The sequence below is a fragment of the Alosa sapidissima genome, chromosome 18 (assembly GCF_018492685.1).
Source record: "Alosa sapidissima isolate fAloSap1 chromosome 18, fAloSap1.pri, whole genome shotgun sequence".
Lineage (NCBI taxonomy): Eukaryota > Metazoa > Chordata > Actinopteri > Clupeiformes > Clupeidae > Alosa > Alosa sapidissima.
In genome coordinates, this window is record NC_055974.1 from 16,568,306 (window position 1) to 16,589,033 (window position 20,728).

The 20,728-nt window shown below is 44.1% G+C and overlaps 2 long non-coding RNA genes across 2 annotated transcripts; both read right to left on the minus strand.

Moving 5' to 3' along the window:
* Nucleotides 1–6,791: 6,791 nt before the first annotated feature.
* LOC121689532 lies at nucleotides 6,792–18,532 on the minus strand. Its single transcript, XR_006024811.1, has 3 exons — nucleotides 18,523–18,532; nucleotides 17,896–17,902; nucleotides 6,792–6,895 (listed from the first exon to the last, which is right to left on the minus strand). It is a non-coding gene; the product is annotated as an uncharacterized LOC121689532 (long non-coding RNA).
* Nucleotides 7,747–8,233, minus strand: LOC121689531. Its single transcript, XR_006024810.1, has 2 exons — nucleotides 8,172–8,233; nucleotides 7,747–7,819 (listed from the first exon to the last, which is right to left on the minus strand). It is a non-coding gene; the product is annotated as an uncharacterized LOC121689531 (long non-coding RNA).
* Nucleotides 18,533–20,728: the final 2,196 nt, after the last annotated feature.

A 20,728-nucleotide genomic window follows, 5' to 3' on the forward strand; every position in this document is an offset into this window, starting at 1 on the left:
CAGAGGTCCGCGGGACGTAAAGGGAACCCTACACAATGTCAAGGAGGTGACGTTCACCAGAGGACCTTTAGGGGACGTCGCCAGGACTTTATTTTGTTTACTGGGTGTTTCATGTTTGAGGTAACTTAGTAGTAAGGCAATGTTACATAAGCGATCATAATGAGAAACATATTTTTATTGGCATCTTTATTGGCTAGTATTGACAAATATTCAAATGCATTTTGATCTGATATAGGCCTATATTTTAAAATGTTTAAAAATTCTGAAGAAAGAGAAGAAGAAAATTAGAACACTGAGAGCAGCCGCGAGCCGCACAAGAGTAGGCAAAGAGCCGCATGCAGCTCGCAAGCTGCAGGTTCACCACCCCTGTGCTAGGCCATTAAGTGAGACTGGCTCTGTTGTGTCTTGTTTTTTGCAGAAGACTAACTCCTTTGTTTTTGACACATTGATCTCTGGCTTGCTATCATTGCACCATGCTTCAAGGGCCTTTATGTGTGCTAGATAGGAGGCCTCACCAGAGGGTCAGTTTTTTGTAAGAGGCCTACTAACGCCATGTCATCCGCATATTTTATCAATTTAAAGAGGCTATCATTGATAGAGAACTCATTAGTGAATAGAGAGAAAAGTAGAGGGGAAAGAACGCTGCCTTGTGGGCAGCCTGTACTAATGGTTTGCACTCCTGACAAAATGCCATTTACACATACCCTCTGAGGGCGACAGGAGAGGAGGTCTCTGATCCAGAGAATCAGGCCCTTATCTATGTTAATTTTGGCTAGTCTTTGCAGGAGAATGTGTAGCTTCATGGAATTAAAAGCTGCGCTAAAATCTACAAATAGGACTCTAGCACACCCCTTAGGAAGTGCAAGCTGTTTTGAAATAGAGTCTAGAAGGACCAGCACAGCATCGTCTGTCCCTCTGTCATTTCTATATGCAAACTGCAGTGGATCTAACAAGCTGGTCACTTGAGAGGTCAGAATATCCACCAGAGCTCTCTCCATTGTTTTACACAATATAGAGGTGATGGCTATAGGTCGGAAATCTTCAGGCTGACTCGCACCTGGCTTTTTTGTTATGGGCCTTATTAGAGAAAATTTCCAGGACGTGGGTACACCTGCAACTAGGAGGGCGTTAAATAGCCTTGAGAAAACACCTTTTAATTGTGGGGCACAGTCTTTCAGTAAGCGGGCTTTCAGGCCATCTGGGCCAGTGGCTTTATTCTGTTTCAGTTTGGTGAGGCTTTTGGTAATAGCATTTTCTGTAATAAATATTGGTGAACCTATGGGGAGATTTTTGCAGATGTCATCGCACTCAACCTGTCATCCACAACATCAAACCTGCAGAAGAACTTATTCATTACCTCTACAAGTCTTTGACTGTAAATTGCAGGACTGTCAGCTTTTTTACAATTAACCTGTTAACTGACCCACCTGTTCTCTGTTTATCAGCCATGTGACTTGTTTAGCCAATTCCCTCACAGTATTTAAGCTGGTCTTTTCACATTGTCTTTGTTGAGTCTTCTCTGAACCTTACGTGAGTAACTTTGTGTTTTTTTCGGCTGAGACCTGTATTCTGACTGCTTTGCCTGTTTTTTGACCCTGGACTGTTGCTACTTTGTATCTCCTTTGGATTACCCTGTGGATCTGTTTGCCTCAGTGCTCGAATTACGTGGGAGCCAGAGGGAGCCGAGCTCCCTTAGAGCAGGGGTCGGCAACCCGCGGCTTCGGAGCCGCATGCGGCTCTTTGATCCCTCTGATCCCTCTGATGCGGCTCAGCTTTTGAAAATAATAATGAGTAGGCTATTTAATTAAAATGTATTTTATTTTAGTTCGTAGGTCTATCTGAGTAATTTATATAACTTCCCACCTCACTTGACTCCAGAACCGTAGCCTGCACAATATTGTTACATTCGCGGTTCGTTGCCATGTCAATATCAAACAAAATCACCGATTTCCCTCCATTTCAGTCAACGAGAACACTTGTCTTTAATTGTTATTGTTGATGGGTGCGCTTGCTGTAGGCTAGATAAGGAAAATGTCAAAAAGGAACCGTCAGCGACCACAGCTTGCGAGCGCGAACACAAGCGAGCTGAAATGGGAACGTTTCCATCCGAAGACTGATTCTGAAAACGCAAAATGAACTGCCCATTAAATATCGCACACTGCAACGAGTTAGTATTGCTGTGTTAACCCTATTCCACTTGCATGTAAGAAATCTTTCTCACATATGAGAAAGACAAACCTGCGCTCACGTTTAAGGGCAATTCCACGCAAAACTGTCACATCCATAACGCCACACAATGCCATGGTATTTAGTTGGCGTTATGGATATATGACAGATCTGTTTCGACCTCACTCTGACCGTCACTACGGTCTAAAAAAGGAATGATCACCTTCGTTCTGCCTATAACCGAGACCATATGTCAACAAAGTCATGCCCATGATCTCCGGAAGCAGAACGACTCGAGCTTGTAAATAGCGGAGATTGCTCCCGGTTCAGCCTCTCACCTTGAGCACCTCATCTGAGACCTGTGAGACGTGAGTACGTACTTTCACTGCTTTCTTGCTTTGACTGTGTTTGTTAGTCTGCATGTGGCAGTAACCTGTGTTTTTTTCGGGAAACTTCGTTTAACTTTGTTTAACTTGTTGACGCCTTACCTGAGTTCACCCCATACCACACGGCGGAGGGGCTAGTGTGAGTCTGCTGCCTGCGTTCGCGCACTGCTGCGGGCCGCCGTTTCAGTGTTATTTTCCTTTTGTGTGTGCCAGGTTTCCGGGTTGTTTTTTGTTAACTACTGTGTACCTTATCTGGCTGTTCGCGGCTAGTTGGGCTTGGTGTGAGCCTGTTGGGTGCGTTCGCTCACCGGCGTGGGCCACCGTTACTATTTCTGTTTACTGCTCTGGCAGCCGGAACCTGTGTGGGCCTGATCAGTGCGTATGTGCTCGGCCGCTTAGGCGCTAATGTTACTGTGTGCTTCTTGTTAGCTTTGTTGTTGTGTGCTAGGCTACTTGCAAAGGTAAGTTTAGCTGTTTGTGTCTGCTAGGTGCAGTCTTGCACGAGGTGCGGGATGCTGTGTGTCTTTTTTCCAGTTGTCCACTGGTGTACGTCGGCGCGTGCGTTCGCGCACTGGTGGCCGCCTTCTTTGTATATCTGTTGTGTACCCCGTCGCTGCTGTCCGCAGCTAGCTGGGCCAGTGTGGGCCTGCTAAGCATGTCCGCACGCTGCTTCAGGCCACCCGTGTACTGTATTACACCACTGCTGTATCTCTTTACGGGCTGCTTCTTGCAGACCCGGTGCGTTGAACGGCCAAGGTAAGTGCCTTAGTGTATTGTATTGTATTGCATTGTGTTTTTCTGTGGTAGGCTATGGCGGCACACTACTGCAGAGTCTGTAGGGTCGCGATAGCCCCCAATGACGGGCATAGGGAGTGTCCCGCTTGCCTTGGGGCCGCCCACCTCCTGGAGGATGTCGACAGACCCGGCTGCGCAGCCTGTGACCTTCCTAGGGAGGAACGGCTCCGCCGGGCTGACCAGGCATGTGGCCACGTGCGTGAGGGCAGACAGGACAGGCGGCGCTCACCCGACCGACCGTCCCACTCTCATAGGCATGGCCGTAAGCATACGCACAAGCGTAAACGGGACCAGCAACATGCCTTCCAGGCATGGCCAGGTGGAGGTCCCTGGACCTGCTAAGCGCCCGGCTCCAGCTGCCGTGACCGAGGGTGATGGCACGGAGTCGCTTCAGATTCTCTCAGCTCTCCAGGCTCTGGCTAGGAGGATGGACTGGCTGGAGGGTCTCCAGGGCACGTCATACTCTTCTCTGCCCCCTGGCCAGAAAGGCTCCTCGTCCAGGCCTGAGAGCCATGGTGCGGATGTTGATCTGGGTGATGTGGATGTGCTGTCGCTCCATGCCCCTCGTTCTATGATCGATGACGTAAGCGGGGACGGCCTCCTGGATGAGCTACATTCAGACATGGTGGAGCCAACTGATGAATCCACGGTGCCGGGGGAGGTCCCCGTCGTTTCCTTGATGTCACGGGTGTTGAGTGCCTCCAAGATCCTGGGTCTTCAGGCCCCTATGCCAGACATGGCTTCCCTTGGGGGCATCTGGGAAGGCGTCTCGCAAAGCAGCCCACCACCCTGTATACCCCTGGCAGAGGATTACACGAAGGTGCTGCGGGCGGCATGGGGTAAGTCGCTACAGCGCCCCCAATTCAATCCAGGTTGCCGTCAGCTGGCGAAGGCTGCCTATCCGGCTGACTCGGGGCTGGGGGATATGCCACCGTCGAGCAGTCAGTTGCCGCCTGGACTTCCTTGGGGCCTGCCAATGCATCTCCCAATCCACGCTGCCTGCGTAAGGAGTGTGCCAAGATGGATCGTCTCATCACGCACTGATTTGACGCATCAGCACGGGCAGCCCGTATGGGCAACGCCCTGGCTATCACTCTGGCGATGAGCCCGGAGGACCATGATGCAAGGGCCCTGGTGGATGCCGCACTGTCAGCCCACTCCCAACTGACGCGTGATGTGGGGAGTGCTATGGCCTCTGTGGTGCTGTGCCGTAGACAGGTGTAGCTTGCCCAAACCTCTCTCCCTGATGCCATCAGGACAGACCTGTTAGGTCTGCCCGTGGTGCCTGGTCGTGTGTTCCATCCAGATTCCCAGGGGGTGCTGGACAGAGTGGTACAGGCTGGCGCTTCTAGGGAAACTGGTCAGCGTGTGGGCCACAGACGGGCTCCGGTTCCCCACGGGGCAGCATCAGGTAGGTATGGGTGGTGGCAGCCCGCCCGAACACCACAGGTAAGTATCAACTATGCTGCCCCGCGGGACCGGCGCTTTCATGCACCGGACCAGAGCTCAGCCCCAACTTTCTGGCCCAGAGGACAGCGAAGACCTCGACGGGCGCAGGCAGAGGTGCAGGCCGCGGTGGCGGTCCTGCCTAGGGATCCGGGGCTGCCCGTCGATTGCCCTTCCCAGCTGTCCAGGACCTCCTGGGAAGGGGTTGTGCCAGACTCTTGGGTTGTGGCTACGGTGACTCACGGTTACCGCCTACAGTTTCGACGGCGGTCCCCTACGTTTTCAGGGGTCAAGATGACGTCTGTGAAAGACCCCCTTTTAAATTCCGTGCTTGTCAAGGAGGTCCAGGAGTTGCTTCTAAAACTAAAACTAATATTTTATTGTGCCCAAAAAAGACGGAGGTTACCGGCCGGTCCTCGACCTCAGGCCCTTAAACCAGTACCTCAAGGTGCTGCCATTCAAAATGGTCCACATTGGAATAGTGATTCGTTCCATCCAGGAAGGGGAGTGGTTTATGTCTCTGGATCTAAAAGACGCGTACTTCCACGTCCCTATCTGCCCAGCACACAGGTCCTTCCTCCACTTCGCCTTCCAAGGCAAGGTGTTCCAGTTTCAGGTCCTCCCATTTGGCCTTTCGCTGGCCCCCAGAATTTTTACTCGCGTGGTGGCAGTCGACAAGCTAGCAACAAGCATTAGCCTTCCAAGAACGCAAACCTTAAACTGATGGTTCGGAGTAATTTCACCCTAGAGTCCTTTGCACCATGACCCCGAGCCAAACACCCTCCCAGAACCCAGAACTGCATCGACGTTACTTCTGTGATTTGGGAAAAGCCCGTAAAAGTCCTGGCAGGAAGCATGCATAAGGATGTAGATCCAGGAATGCACTAATACTTTGTTCGTACTACCAGTTTGCAACAATTATTAGTTAACAGTAAGTTGTAAACACTTCGGAAAAAAATATTAAAAACTGGATATACCAAAAAACGTTGATGTAATCACTTCCTGCCAGGACTTTTACGGGCTTTTCCCAAATCACGGAAGTAACGTCGACGCAGCGGTATAGTAGCATCCATCAGGCAAGTGTTATTTAAATAAACTCCTGGTGTATTTACAAACTTTTCAATGCCTCGTTTTATGAGTAAAGAACATAGTTGTACTACTGTAGAAGTTTCGTACCATTCAGGGCATTATTAGTGGGGTAATTTACGAGATAAAAGTTGGTACCATTACGACTGAAGAAACTCATTAGTTTCTGACAGCGCTACTCGACCAGGGTTCGACCAAGGGAAAACAGGTTCTGGGAGGGTGTTTGGCTCGGGGTCATGGTGCAAAGGACCCTAGTAGTCAGGACCAGATTTCAGGATTCTGTAACCCTGTAGGCATTTTTGAGGAAAAGTTGTTAGTTCAAATTGTCCTTAATACAAATCCACCATATAACATTTTTTTTAGGTCCACAGTTTCTCAGAATTTTCATTCAAAAATAGATGCCTTGCACTCAGGTGAGAAAAATATTGGTAGATAGGGTAAAATTTTTAACTTTTATGTTTATGAGCGAGCAGGGCGGGGCAAGGAAATACTGCGTGCATAAAAAGGGCAGCTCAATGGCAATGCAAGGATTTGATCTTATATTTAATTTAAATTAAATTAAACATAGAATATTTATGTGTGGCGGCCGATTTTTATTTTGTGGCGCCCCCCGCCACAGATTAGTCAATGTATGGGAAACACTGTACGAAGTTGAGTCACTTCCAGTCAGCGCATGAAAACCTGGAAGTAGATCGAGGACCTGTGGTTCCATCTGCAAATGTTCCACTATGGCATGAACTGGAATGTACTTTCTGTCCTTTGCTGTACGTGCCTTCATCCAGATCTTTTGGCATGACATCATGTGGAAATGGGCAATCGGCAGTACCAAGATGTCGGTGCCTCTCGCTGAGACAACAATGTTTGATGCGTTGCTTCTAATGCAGTGAAGAACAATTCTTGTGTCTGTTCTTCATGCTTGGCTTCCAAGCAGTCAGTGTTAAAGGTTGAATTAGAGGCTTCAACTCTCTATTCATCACTGAAGCCACCTGCAGCAACTATGATCTTATTTGCTGGAGCTCCAACAATCAGCTGTTGGGATAAAAAGTGTGCAAGATCAGCCTTGTTGTCTGCGTGAGCAATACAGTTCTCCCACTTTGCAGGAAGAGGCAAATCTCTGCTCTCAATTGACCGATTGCCACCAAGCCTCTTCCACGGCGCTTTCGTGTTCCACTTTTGATAGAATGTGTGTGGCAGTGACATCAATTCGCTGGAATTGTGCTCCACTTCTATGAACAGATTCCACAAAAACGTCAGCAAGGTCCCCAAAACTCTTTGCTGCTTGTGGCTTTCCAATGGCAATGACCAGAGCTTGACCATCAATGATGAGCATTGGTTCATCCCAAAGGTCTCTGTTATCAAGGTGGTTGGGACATGGAATGCCAGCAGCTAGAATCTTAGTAAACACCTTTGAACCTGAACGAACCTGTCCATTCACATCTGCCAGAGACAAGGGCACAACAAATAGTTCATGCATCATAATGCTGTCAAGATTGACTGGGTGCCCTGCATCATATGCAGCAATGAGGCATTGCAGAATGTTTTGGTCTGCCTTGACAGTTTTCACCTTTCCAGTTTTTGGATCTGACTTCTTAACTTCAAACAAAAACGCAAACGTTAAATACTTGTTCTTTTTAAGTTTGTCCCTGAACGAGACTCCCCCCGTGATGCTCGTGATATGATCATAGTAGTACCTCTAGCCTAAGTTTGGAAATGTGTGCATATTAGTGCATATTTCAGTAGATTAAACCTCATTTGCATATTTAAACATTACATTTCAGAAAACTTGTAATACAAAAAATACTTATCTTAATGTAAGACACCAACTGGGAAAGTTTTGTGGTGATACATAGAAGTAAAAATTGTTTTCCCTATTTACCAGTATTTTCTCGCCTGAGAGCAAGGCATCCATTTTTAAATGAAAATTCCGAGAAACTGGGGACCTAAAAAAAATGTTATACGGTGGATTTGTATTTAGGACCCTTTGAAATAAAAATGCTGTACAACAATTTTTCCTCAAAAATGCAATTAATGCTTCATCCAATGTGTACGTGTCAAGTTTGGAAATTTGTGCATATTAGCGCATATTTCAGTAGATTAAGCCTCATTTGCATATTTAAACATTACATTTCAGAAAACTTGTAATACAAAAAATACTTGTCTTAATGTAAGTGACAAACTGGGAAAGTTTTGTGGTGATCCATAAAGGTTTACATTTTTACCCTATCTACCAGTATTTTCTCGCCTGAAGGCAAGGCATCTATTTTTGAAGGAAAATTCTGAGAAACTTGTGACCTAAAAAAAATGTTATATGGTGGATTTGTATTTAGGACTCTTTGAACTGTCTAAAAATGCTGTATAACAATTTTTCCTCAAAAATGTAATTGATGCTTCATTACGCATCAGTTACACTTCATCCAATGTGTACGTGTCAAGTTTGGAAATTTGTGCATATTAGCGCATATTTAAGTATTTTAAGCTTCATTTGCATATTTAAAACATTACATTTCAGAAAACTTGTAATACAAAAAATCTACCAGTATTTTCTCGCCTGAGAGCAAGGCATCTAGCCTAGAAATCTAGACGCACCCTAGCGGTGGCAAATTAATTTGGTCAGCCTGTACGTCTAGTATCAAACCATAGGGATTTCTATTGGCTGACGCCGTGGACGTCATCCAATCACAGCGCTCTATTTTGTTAGAGCAGGGGTTCTCAAAGTTTTGATTGGTGAGGGCCAATTCAGGAACCCAACATTGAACTGAGGGCCGCCAAAGGGGCGGGGGGAGAAAAAGAAAAAAAAGAACCTGGAAAAAAATCCCATTTGTAATAATTTTAATGACCAGGTTGCATCTCTACAGTTTATATTGCATTAAAGGGACACCAGGCAACGTTTTCGTGTTAATTAATCATCTTCGTAAGTCGGTATATGGTTAAATGACTCATTACAGGGCGAATGAAGGCTCTCTCGCCCGCCCCTACTGCCTGTAAGAAGAATATCCCACTTGCAAGTTCGGTGTATCCTACCCGCCGACCGAAGCAGGATCAGTTTACATCCTGCATACAGCACAGAGGCAGGCTAACGAAACTCTAGCGATTGTTGCAAACATGTGTATAATGGCAGAGCCAGTGAAGAAGCAGCGGAAACCCTTGACGGAAGATGCAAAGAAAAGGAAAAAAGCTTCAGACCGAGCGAGGGGGAGTTTTGTAGAGAAAAAGCATCAGGCTTGCCTGGTGTCCCTTTAAACACATTTTAATTCATAACTGAGGGCTAAACCTGGCAAAACTTGTGAAAATATTAAGGAAAAATTGCAATGCACACACAATCCCTGGGGTTTTCTACCCTCAACAGACAAATTTGGGATATAACAGTTGGTTGCAGTCCATTTCAAGTACAAACTTATTTAGAACAAACAGTCTCAGTGTGCCTTGCTTGTTATCAGCATAGGTCTTATTCAGGGCCAATTCCAGCTACCAAAGCACCACAGGAAAACCTGACGGCCACGAAACACCACTAAACGTAGATTCATTCTTTTCAAAGCACACAGTACAGTTTTACAGTTTTACAGATGTTATCAGATGTTATCGCGGGCCGCCAGAAATGTTTCCGCGGGCCGCCATTGGTCCCCGTGCCGCACTTTGAGAACCTATGTGTTAGAGCAGACATGTCAAAGTCAAGGCCCGCGGGCCGGATCTGGATGAATTATCTACGGCCCCTGGGATGATATTTGATTAGTATTAGAGCTGGCCCGCAGGCCACAGCCGCCGGCTTCTGTTTTGCGCATCAATACTCCATTCCCCACAATGCAACGGTAGCCCACGAACTCACTGCGGCTGGGCCTCGGCTTCATTATTCGTCAGTACTCAGTCAGGGCAGATGTCAACTTTCAGCTACCCCCCTCCCCAGTGTTGTGCCTGAACGCGTTCATTGAACGTAAGTCACTCGTTCATATGTATTTTGAGCGAACGTGAACTGAACGTAATGTATTAGGCTACTACTGCCTGATGAACGTTACTGTGAACTCGTTCATTCTGGTGTCTGTGAACGGCACGCTCTTTCAGTTTAACCTTGTTGAATAGGGTGCCAGATTTCTACAGAGCCTTCCACGTGAAAACCCGGCTAAAGCACACCGTAAAAAGGCCTTAATATGGCAGCATGCAGGTCACCATTTGTCAAACTATGGGCCTATATTCCCGGGCCATCGTCTGATAATTTGCTGCGCAATTGGTCAAGGAGCCGCGGACAGAAAAAGAAAACAAACATTTCTGCAATTAGTAGGAAATACTTGTTAATTTGGTGTCATCAAACATAGAGGCATAGAATTAAGTCGTGGTATGAGCGTTTATTCAATGCATGCGTGTGCACGTTGGTAGCAAAGCTAAGCTTCAACCTATTGGAAGGCTAATTATGAAACGACATTTAATAGAACGACGTGGATTTATGCAACTTCCATAAAAAAACAGAGCACAGACTATATAAAACACTGTTTGGCATTAAGTATTAAAGTCAGCCAAAAGCTATTAATTAGTCTTAGTTAAAGATAGTTAAAGATCTCCAGATCAGTGATTTATGCATGATCTGATCCGCCATTTACCATTTACACAAGCTGGTATTGTGTCTCCTGAATCCTTACATTCAGGCATTCAAATTAAATGTAATTAAATAGCATATAAATATTCTATCAGTGTATGATGCTTGCATGAGGGAAACAACGGCCAAAACAACGGCACCCATATAACTGCTGTTGTTTTGAGAAGTATTTCTCATGCAAGCATCATGCAACAATGCAAAAACAATGAAACTATTGTACGCCTAATTATATTTTACATTAGTAAAGCAGTACTCTGATGTGCATGTTTTCACAAACTTTTGTGAACAATCTTAGCACTTTAAACATTGACTGTTTTTACATTAGGTTACATTACATTACATTTGGCTGACGCTTTTTTAGCCAAAGCGACTAACAACATGGTAAACAGTTTAAGTTTTAGAGCAATTCTCAACATTTTTAGGACAATTTAAAAACATTAGAGTACAGTAAGAATAAGTGCATCAGTGAGTGCTGTTTTTAACAGTTACTTGTAAGTTTAAGACGGCTGGTGAGTGCTAGTATCAGTAAGACTTGTTGTAAGTGTTGCTATGAGAGGAGATGTTCTCTAAAGAGCTGGGTCTTCAGGAGTTTTTTGAAAATGGAGAAGGATGTCCCTGCCCTTGTAGGAACTGGCAGTGTGTTCCACCAACGAGGAACAACAGATGAGAAAAGTTTGGATTGGTTTGAGCGTACCGGTGGTAGAGCTAGACGTCGTTCGTCTGAGGAGCGCAGCGGTCTGGAGGTAGCGTATGTCTGTATGAGGGCATTCAAGTAGGTGGGAGCAGAACCGGAGACTACTTTGTAGGCAAGCGTTAGAGCCTTGAATTTGATGCGGGCCGCTATAGGTAGCCAGTGTAGCTGGATGAGCAGCGGGGTAACATGTGCCTTTTTGGGTTGGTTGTAGACCAGGCGCGCCGCCGCGTTCTGGATCATCTGAAGTGGTTTCACTGCGCAGGCTGGGAGACCTGTCAGGAGGGCATTGCAGTAGTCGAGTCGTGAGATGACTATTGCCTGAACCAGAAGTTGTGTAGCATCTTGAGTCAAGTAAGTCCTGATTTTCCGTATGTTGTAGAGTGCGAAACGGCATGACCGGGCGACTGAGGCAACATGATCTGACAAGTTTAGTTGGTTGTTGAGAACAACTCCTAGATTTCTTGCAGTCCTGGTAGGTGAAACAGACAGGGAGTCAAATTTGATGTTGATGTTGTGGTGTATGGTAGGTTTAGCTGGGAGGACCAGCAGTTCAGTCTTTGAGAGGTTCAGCTGGAGGTGGTGTGCCTTCATCCATGTAGCTATGTCTGAGAGGCAATCCGAGATCCGTGCTGAAAGCAAGGGGTCATCAGGTGGAAAGGACAGATAGAGCTGTGTGTTGTCTGCATAGCAGTAGTATAAGAAGCCATGCGAACAGATAATCTGTCCCAAGGAGGTGGTGTAGATAGCAAAGAGAAGGGGGCCCAGCACTGAGCCCTGGGGGACCCCTGTGGTGAGATAGTGAGGTGCAGATAGCTGACCAAGCCATGATACGTTAAACGAGCGTCCTGTGAGGTAGGATTCAAACCAGGAGAGAGCAGAACCGGAGATTCCCATGTTAGCGAGTATAGAGAGAAGGATGCGGTGATTAACCGTGTCAAAGGCAGCCGATAAGTCAAGCAGAATGAGTACTGATGACCGAGCGGTCACCCTGGCTTCTTTTAAGGCTTCTGTTACAGACAGCAGAGCCGTTTCGGTAGAGTGGCCGCTTTTGAACCCAGACTGATTTGGATCCAGAAGGTTGTTCTGTGAAAGGAAGTCAGAGACCTGTTTGGAGACTGCTCGTTCAATGCCTTTGGATAGGAAAGGCAGGAGTGAGACAGGGCGGTAGTTCTCGACTTGAGCAGGGTTGAGAGAAGCTTTCTTAAGTAACGGTGTTACCCGGGCCATTTTGAACGCTGTTGGAAATGTGCCGGAGGTTAGCGAGGCATTGATCACATGTGTGATAGCTGGAGCGATGGTCGGGCTGATGGACTGAAGTAGGCTCGTAGGTATAGGGTCGAGCGAGCATGTGGTAGGACGGCTGCATGCCAGGAGTCTAGATACTTCACTCTCGGAGAGAGTTTTGAAGTGCATGTATAGCAATATAGTATAAAAATAATAATAATTGTGATATCATTATGATAATTTAATGGGGGGTGGGAGGAGGGGGTGGGTTCATGTAGGTGGGCCCTATGACCCCAAAGTATGCCTTGACTGGGCCTCAGGTCAAAGAAGTTTGAGAAAGGCTGATGTAGACGACAAAGCAGCAAGGAGGTATCATATGATCATTTAAACAAGTTTTATGACAAGGTCGGTCGAAAAATCGTACATTTGTGCAAACTTTGCCCGCACTTCAGTCACAGTCATTATTAATTTAATCATTAAATAAAATACAGTACACGTCTTGGTTCAATAGATTACGTGCAGTCATTTTAATATTTTTTAATAAACATTGAACCAGTCCGGCCCTCGGCTTGTAGCAAATTTGTTTTTTTGGCTTTGACATCCCTGGGCCAGACGTTCGGCAGAAAAAAACAAAAAGGCAGTTTGACTATGAGAGCACAGAGGAGACTACTTCAACTGCAGAGGAACATTTCAGAAGAGAGTTCTTCTTACACCTAGTTGATACTGCCCTGGTCAAGACTAGGGAGAGATTCTCATAGATGGAGAACTTTTTTAAGTTGTATGGATTTCTCTACTCCACTGATATAATGAAAAGCACCATACAGGCAGGCAATCTAGATGAATGCTGCAACAGGTTTGAGAAGGCAATGGAGGATGTGGATGCAGGTGCAGGTCTTTTCCCCCTTACATCTCATCACCATCAGAAGTTCTTAACTACATATACAAAGAGAATCTCCTAGATCTTTTTACAAATCTAAGCATAGCCCTGCGGCTCTTACTTACTCTTCCTGTTACAGTTGCATCAGGTGAGAGAAGTTTCTCTACACTGAAACGACTGAAAACATATCTGCGCTTATCTATGTCCCAAGAAAGACTGTCATCCCTGGCGGTCATTTCCATCGAACATGAGATAGTGGAAACTGTTGATACAGACTCCATAATTTTAAGATTTGCTGAGGCCAAGGCTTGCAGAGTAAGATTGCTATGAACATGATGAGAAGGACAAAAAAAGACATGAGGAAGAAGAGAGGGAGGAGGAGAGTAAGGGACAGACACAAAAGCAGATGGAACACTCAGCACTCAAACACAGTTAAAGAAGAGCAGAACAGAAAAAGGAGGAGAGGAAGAGAAAGAAAGACAAGGGAGAGAAAGAGTAAAAACAGGCATGAGGAGGAAAAGAAACAGAGGGATGAGGAAGAGAGAAAGGAAGGGACAGAGATACAAAAGAGAGAAGGTAATCATTTAACAATACAACAATTCAATTCATATTTCTTAATCACAATGATTGACTGCTGTTTTTTTTTAATTATCCTCTCACTTCATAAAAGAAGAAAGAAGCCCATCACTAGCTTCTGGATAGCTAAGGTAATTCACTCAACCTTTTATTGGACTAAAAAAATGGCCCACACTCATTTTGTTCATAGACCATATTGTTAGTTGGTGACAATATTTTTTATTATTATTATTATTATCTTACAGTTCATCAGATCATGTTGGAGTTGTGAGAAGACGTCACCAAGTAGGACTCTCTGTGTCAGAGGCGTGTGATGTGGAGAACAATCTCTTTCCTCTCTCTCACTCACTCACCCACTCTCTCTCTCTCACACAGACACACTCTCTCTCTCTCTCTCTCTCTCTTTCTCACACACTTACACACACACACACACACACACACACACACACACACACAGTCTCATTCTCTTTCACACACATTCACATGGATATATACATGGATTTGCTTAGAGCTAAATGCAATCTCACCCCAGTTCGCCCCTCTTACTCACTTACTCATTCACTCACTCAGACACACACTCACTCACTCAGACACACACTTACACTCACTCAGACACATACACTTACACTCACTCAGTTACACTCACACAATTTTTGTATGTCCATAGTTTGTTTTGTAGAATGTTCAAATATGATGTCAATTCACATACTCACTCAGACACACACTTACACTCACTCAGACACACACTTACACTCACTCAGACACACACACATATTTGTATGTACATAGGTTTTTTGTAGAATGTTCAAATATGATGTCAATTCACATACTCACTCAGACACACACTCACTCAGACACACACTTACACTCACTCAGACGCATATACACATACACACACATTTTTGTATATACATAGATTTTTGTGTAGAATGTTCAATCTCAAATATGATGTCAATTCATGTACAATGTCCTTTATCTTGTATGTGTTGTTTGTTGTTTGGCAAAGACATGTGTTATCTGAAACCTTATTCTCTGTTTGGTTCCATCGTGACTATTAGTTTGTGTAGTGCTAGACTGTGTGTTCTCTGCTTTCCATCTTTGGAGTAAAAAAGTGTTTAAAGGAGAAGGTTTTTTTTCCTCCTCTGCAAACTTTACTTCCCTGTAGATTAGCTTTACCTGCCTGTCCACCATTCAGTAGTCACATTTTTTCCATTCTCCTTTAAAGATCGGATGGGGGGGGGGGGGGGGGGCATACATACCTTCGCCTTGGGCCCCCAATTTGCTAAATCCGCCACTGAGAGCAGCACAAAATGCTAAAAGCCATGTCGAGTGTCCTGTTCACTCTTAAACTTTCCATCACATTTGGTGCCTCTGCCTATAGCCACTTTGTAAATGTGTTAGAATTAGTTCTCTACTTTAAAGAACATTTTGAGCGATCACATAGCCTACGTTCAATGTTGCAATAGGCTATGCGCGGGATGTGCCAACTTTTTATGAGAGAGAGCCCCCTTAAAGACAAAAAGATAATTCGAGCCTTGGAGGGCTACCTCCCAAAAATGACCTGTTGGTTGGTATGTCTGATGTTTTGAGTATGTGCATAGATGATCGAGATATGCGTAAAGGCTAAACATTCTTTTTGGAGCGAAACAATCTGTTTATAATTATCTCCACTCACGGTGTCCTGTTTTACTTAATCTGTCTTGTGTGACCTGTATGCATGCATTCCCTTGCTTTGGCACCATGCCAAGCAGTAATTTATTGCTCCCCATGCTGATCACAAGATACATTATAGGTTTACGGTTACAAGAATGTATGTCTGCATATGGGAGTTGAGTGGGAGTGGGTGATGTTGCAGTGCGGGGGTAGCCTCTGACCCCCTCTGTGCTAGACACATCTCTGAAGACCTGCAGTCAGCGAAGGGTTAAGACAACCCAAATCCAAACCCAGTCCAAACCCATAATTAGTCAGTGCAATGACCTGACACCGCATGCATTGACTTGAGATTGAGATTAAGATTGTTACAGTATATTGTAATCTTTAAATAAGGAATAATGGCTCTATTTGATTTAAATAATTGATGTAGTTCCCCCTATACACAATTATGGTGCGGAAGAGCCATAATGTAAATGTGTAAAATTATTTAGTTTGTAATGTCTGTATTATTATTTAAGTTTTAGAAATGAATGACTTGTGTTTTGTAAAATTGCAATGTTTAGTTTTCATATTTGTTATTGGATATATCATATTTAGATTTTTCGGGTTTGATGCAAAGGGTTAAAAATAAAGAATTTTGGGCATTATTTTAGCACCACCTCTTGCTCCTACTTTACAAAAGCATCATCCAATCCACCCTGCTGTCCACCCTTTTACACAATGCTAACCTGCAAAAACAAACTCACTAAAATCACACTTATTGCCTCCAAGATAATCAGTCTCCCCACAACCAGCCTATCAGACATGAATGGCACAGCCATCACACGCCTAGCACGTATAATAGCAGCTGACACAGACCATCCTCTGATTCAATTCTTCACACTACTTCAATCTGGCCGCAGATACAGAGCACTGAACTGGACTAAAGCCTATTTTTAAAAAAGTTTTGTCTCCACTGCCATCACAGTGCTAAACAAACTGTTATACTGCCGCCACCACCTCAGTTGCTTTGTAGTCTTCACATTTGATGTGTCTGTGTGGGTGTCTTAATGTGATTAGTGTTTCTTTGTGTTGAATGAGGATGGGATATGTTACTGTTATACGTCATATGCTCTATGTGCTGTGTGGATGAGATATACAGTATGTCACGGATGGATGTTTTTCATGTACCTTTGAGGCAGTGATATGTATAATAAAATGCTTGAAAATGATCACTTTTGATGACATTTGTCAGGCGGACAGACATTTTTTTGTCTTTGGGGTATGTTGAGGGTGATATTTGATAGCAAAACGCAACATTGTCTTATTGTCACTACTGTATGTAATGTAGCCTAAATGAATGGGTTCAGTTAATGTTGACGGCTTTGAACTCTTACACCATAATCGTGTAAAGAAGGCATTTACGAAGGGTATTTAAACCTTTTCCAATGAGAGCAATTGCAAGCTAAATAGTACACTTTGATGCACACCTTTTTGTTTTTTCCGAAAACGTTGAAGTTCATGACTTCAGACACCACATATGACTGGTTACTCAAAAATTAAGATGTAATACTTACTCAAACATATATTCGAATACAGTAAAAACCTCACTATTCACAAGACAACTCAAAAGTTTCTTGCTGGGTTAACTAAATACCAGGTTTCAAGTACAACACAGACAATACTTATACGCAGTAGAACTGTTTGGGTTTACAGTGTAAGGAGGACCTAAGTTGGCACAACTAACGCAGACTCAAAATTGTCAGTAAGGCACACTTAAGTTGGTACAACTTACAAAAACAAGTCTAAAGAACAAAAACAATTAGCTGAAGTTTGTTCCCACAATGCAACAGCCTCAGTCAACATGTTCTTAAAGATATGACATATAAAACCTTACTGAAATTGTAAAGACATCTATACCTCAGGGTGGACCCCAGGTTGGAAAATCCTCTTAAAATGAAGTTGGATTCATTGGTGAGTGTAATTATTAATTGTTTGTTTAACTTGAGTTCCTGAAGTTTGTCACTATTTCAACTCCATTGACTCAATTGGGTTGAATATCATTGCTGGGCCTTGTGTTACATGCAGTCACAAATGCAAATTTACTTTGCAACATAAATGCAGGCTCAGCAGAAAAATCTTAAGCAAGATGATGAGCTAAGTGAACATAGTTGCATAAGTCACCAAAACCTTTATAGTTGCAGGCCCACAGCATATGCAGGAAGTAACAGAAACAGCCATTGTATGCATGTACAAGAGTATGTGCACACACAGCAAACACATTATGCACACGAGCACACGCACACACACACACACACACACACACACACACACATGGATGAACACACACACACACACACATGAATACTCCTAGGACTTTGGTCAGGTAGTTCTTCTGGTTCCGGTGCCGTCAGGTGTGGCAGCCTACTCAGCAGCTCCGTGTCTTAGTGTTTGTTTCTATGTATTTTGTCTACTTTTTGTTTACTTTTTACTTCGCAACTTTTTGGAATCTTGAATTTCCCCTGGGGATCAATAAAGTATCTATCTATCTATCTATCTATCTAGTTGATTTTGTTTTTTATCATGCAGTTTGGGATGGAGGAGGTGTGAGGTACAACACAAACACTCACAGTATGTACATACAACCAGACATACACAGTAGGTAACATGGATAATACAGGTGTGATTTGGACTAGTTGTTCAAAAACACATCTACACCCACATCTCTAAAAAAGTGTAAAAAATAATCACATAATCAAAAGTCACATTTGAACACCTGCACCTAAGCACCAAATACATCTTAGCTCCATTCACAATTAGGGCTGCTCGATCAAAAATCTTTGGTCAATAGTGAGATCATGATTATTGCTAAACTCAGTGATTAAAAAATAGCTTGTACGAGAGTTCCTAGTTTAAAACCAATGGGGGAGCTGGATTTAGAACTGAGGACAAAACGGGAGCATTTCTGCAAAACAGAATGCAGGAAAAAATAACCATTGCATTCCAATTATGTTGTTTTCAAGAAGTCATAAGTTCACACATTGCAGATGTGCACAAAGTCTGTGCAAAGTACTCAATATGGCCATAAGTACACACACACATTTTATTTTTTACTGTTTATTATATTACATTAAGTCATTCCACGTCAGTTCAACCAGGGCCCACGCACTTAGGTCTCAAAAAATTCTGAAAAAAATTACCAGGTGTACCTATGTTACCCAGGAGACACACTGTAAAATTACTCTTATGTAAGATCAATACTTTCTAAGATACAGCCAATTTTACAGGGGGAGGGGGGTGTCGATTTTGTCCAGCCTCTTTTTTTGTCAAAGTTCACAAGCCCACAGCGCAAGAACTAAACCATGTAGGAGGCTCAAATTTTGCATGGTGGTACATAAATAGGAATAGTATGTAGCTCTTGATTTATTTTCCTTACTGAGATAAGTAGAAACACTCTCACAAAAAGCAATGAACAGAAAATAAATCCCTTCAGGGTCTGAACAGCAGACCTCACAAGTCTGAAAAATCATTTTGGTTATCATTCTCAGAGCACCCAAGCAAGAGAAGGCTACAGTGAGTACAGTATTTCTCACTTTTTTTGTTTTGTTTGGCCGCAAAAAAGCTTCAAGAATATGTAAGGCTGTTACATTTTCAGTAGGAGGCTAGGTTGTGTGACCAGGAAAAATCCCATCAGAGCACCAGACCAGGTCTAAGACCTCTTTCAAATGAACTCGCAATGTAAATACAAAATTAGTCCCTTTTGTTTTGGTCCACTTTCTGGTCCCCTTTTAGTGGACTGAGATTTTTACAAAAAAAAGGAATATATGTGAAAACACCCAAAGAGGGAGGCCAGGCGTTCAATCACGGATGCTGCAGAGGTGGCGGTAGGTGGCTTTGGATAAAGGGGGTGGACACAAGCCACGACCTGATCAACCTCAGCAGGGTCACCTGGGTGAGGAGGTCTGATATCGAAAGACCCAAAACATTCATTGACCGCAGGAGTATCCACACATCCCAGTGCATCCACAGAGCTGTATCTTGCAACCTCTTTGCTGCCTGCAGGATTTCTCTTCTCCAGAAGCTCATGTCAGGCTGAGAGTGAGAAGGGAATGAGCAAATACTTTCTCAGGAAATTTTGCAATCTCTTGCTTACAACACTACAAAGAGAGACCATGAGCAAGAGTTTAAGTATCTCTGGAATGCTCATTACAAATCACCCCCATTGCCTTGCCTGGTGTCTCATCCTCTATTGTGGGCTTTGTGGTGAGATTTGACAAAGATAAAGAAGAAGAAGAAAAAAGTTTTGCTCAGACATGCCTCTGTCTGTAGGCATTTCTCAGGAACTATAGCTGCCATCTGTGTGTGTGTGTGATACAATGGTGAGTTATTAATCACACAGTAAATTCCACAGTGTTGCATTAAACCAGACATGTCAAAAGTCAAGGCCCGCGGGCCAGATCCGGCCCGCGAATGAATTATCTACGGCCCCCGGGATGATATTTGATTAGTATTAGAGCCGGCCCGCAGGCCACAGCCGCCGGCTTCTGTTTTGCGCATCAATACTCCATTCCCCACAATGCAACGGTAGCCCATGAACTCACTGCGGCTGGGCCTCTGCTTCATTATTCGTCAGTATTCAGTCAGGGCAGATGTCAACTTTCAGCTACCCCCCTCCCCAGTGTTGTGCCTGAACGCGTTCATTGAACGTAAGTCACTCGTCCATATGTATTTTGAGCGAACGTGAACTGAACGTAATGTATTAGGCTACTATACTGCCTGATGAACGTTACTGTGAACTCGTTCATTCTGGTGTCTGTGAACGGCGCGCTCTTTCAGTTTAACCTTGTTGAATAGGGTGCCAGATTTCTACAGAGCCTTCCACGCGAAAACCCGGCTAAAACACACCGTAAAAAGGCCTTAATATGGCAGCATGCAGGTCACCATTTGTCAAACTATAGGCCTATATTCCCGGGCCATCGTCTGATAATTTGCTGCGCAATTGGTCAAGGAGCCGCGGACAGAAAAAGAAAACAAACATTTCTGCAATTAGTAGGAAACACTTGTTAATTTGGTGTCATCAAACATAGAGGCATAGAATTAAGTCGTGGTATGAGCGTTTACTCAATGCATGCGTGTGCACGTTGGTAGCAAAGCTAAGCTTCAACCTATTGGAAGGCTAATTATGAAACGACATTTAATAGAACGACGTGGATTTATGCAACTTCCATAAAAAACAGAGCACAGACTATATAAAACACTGT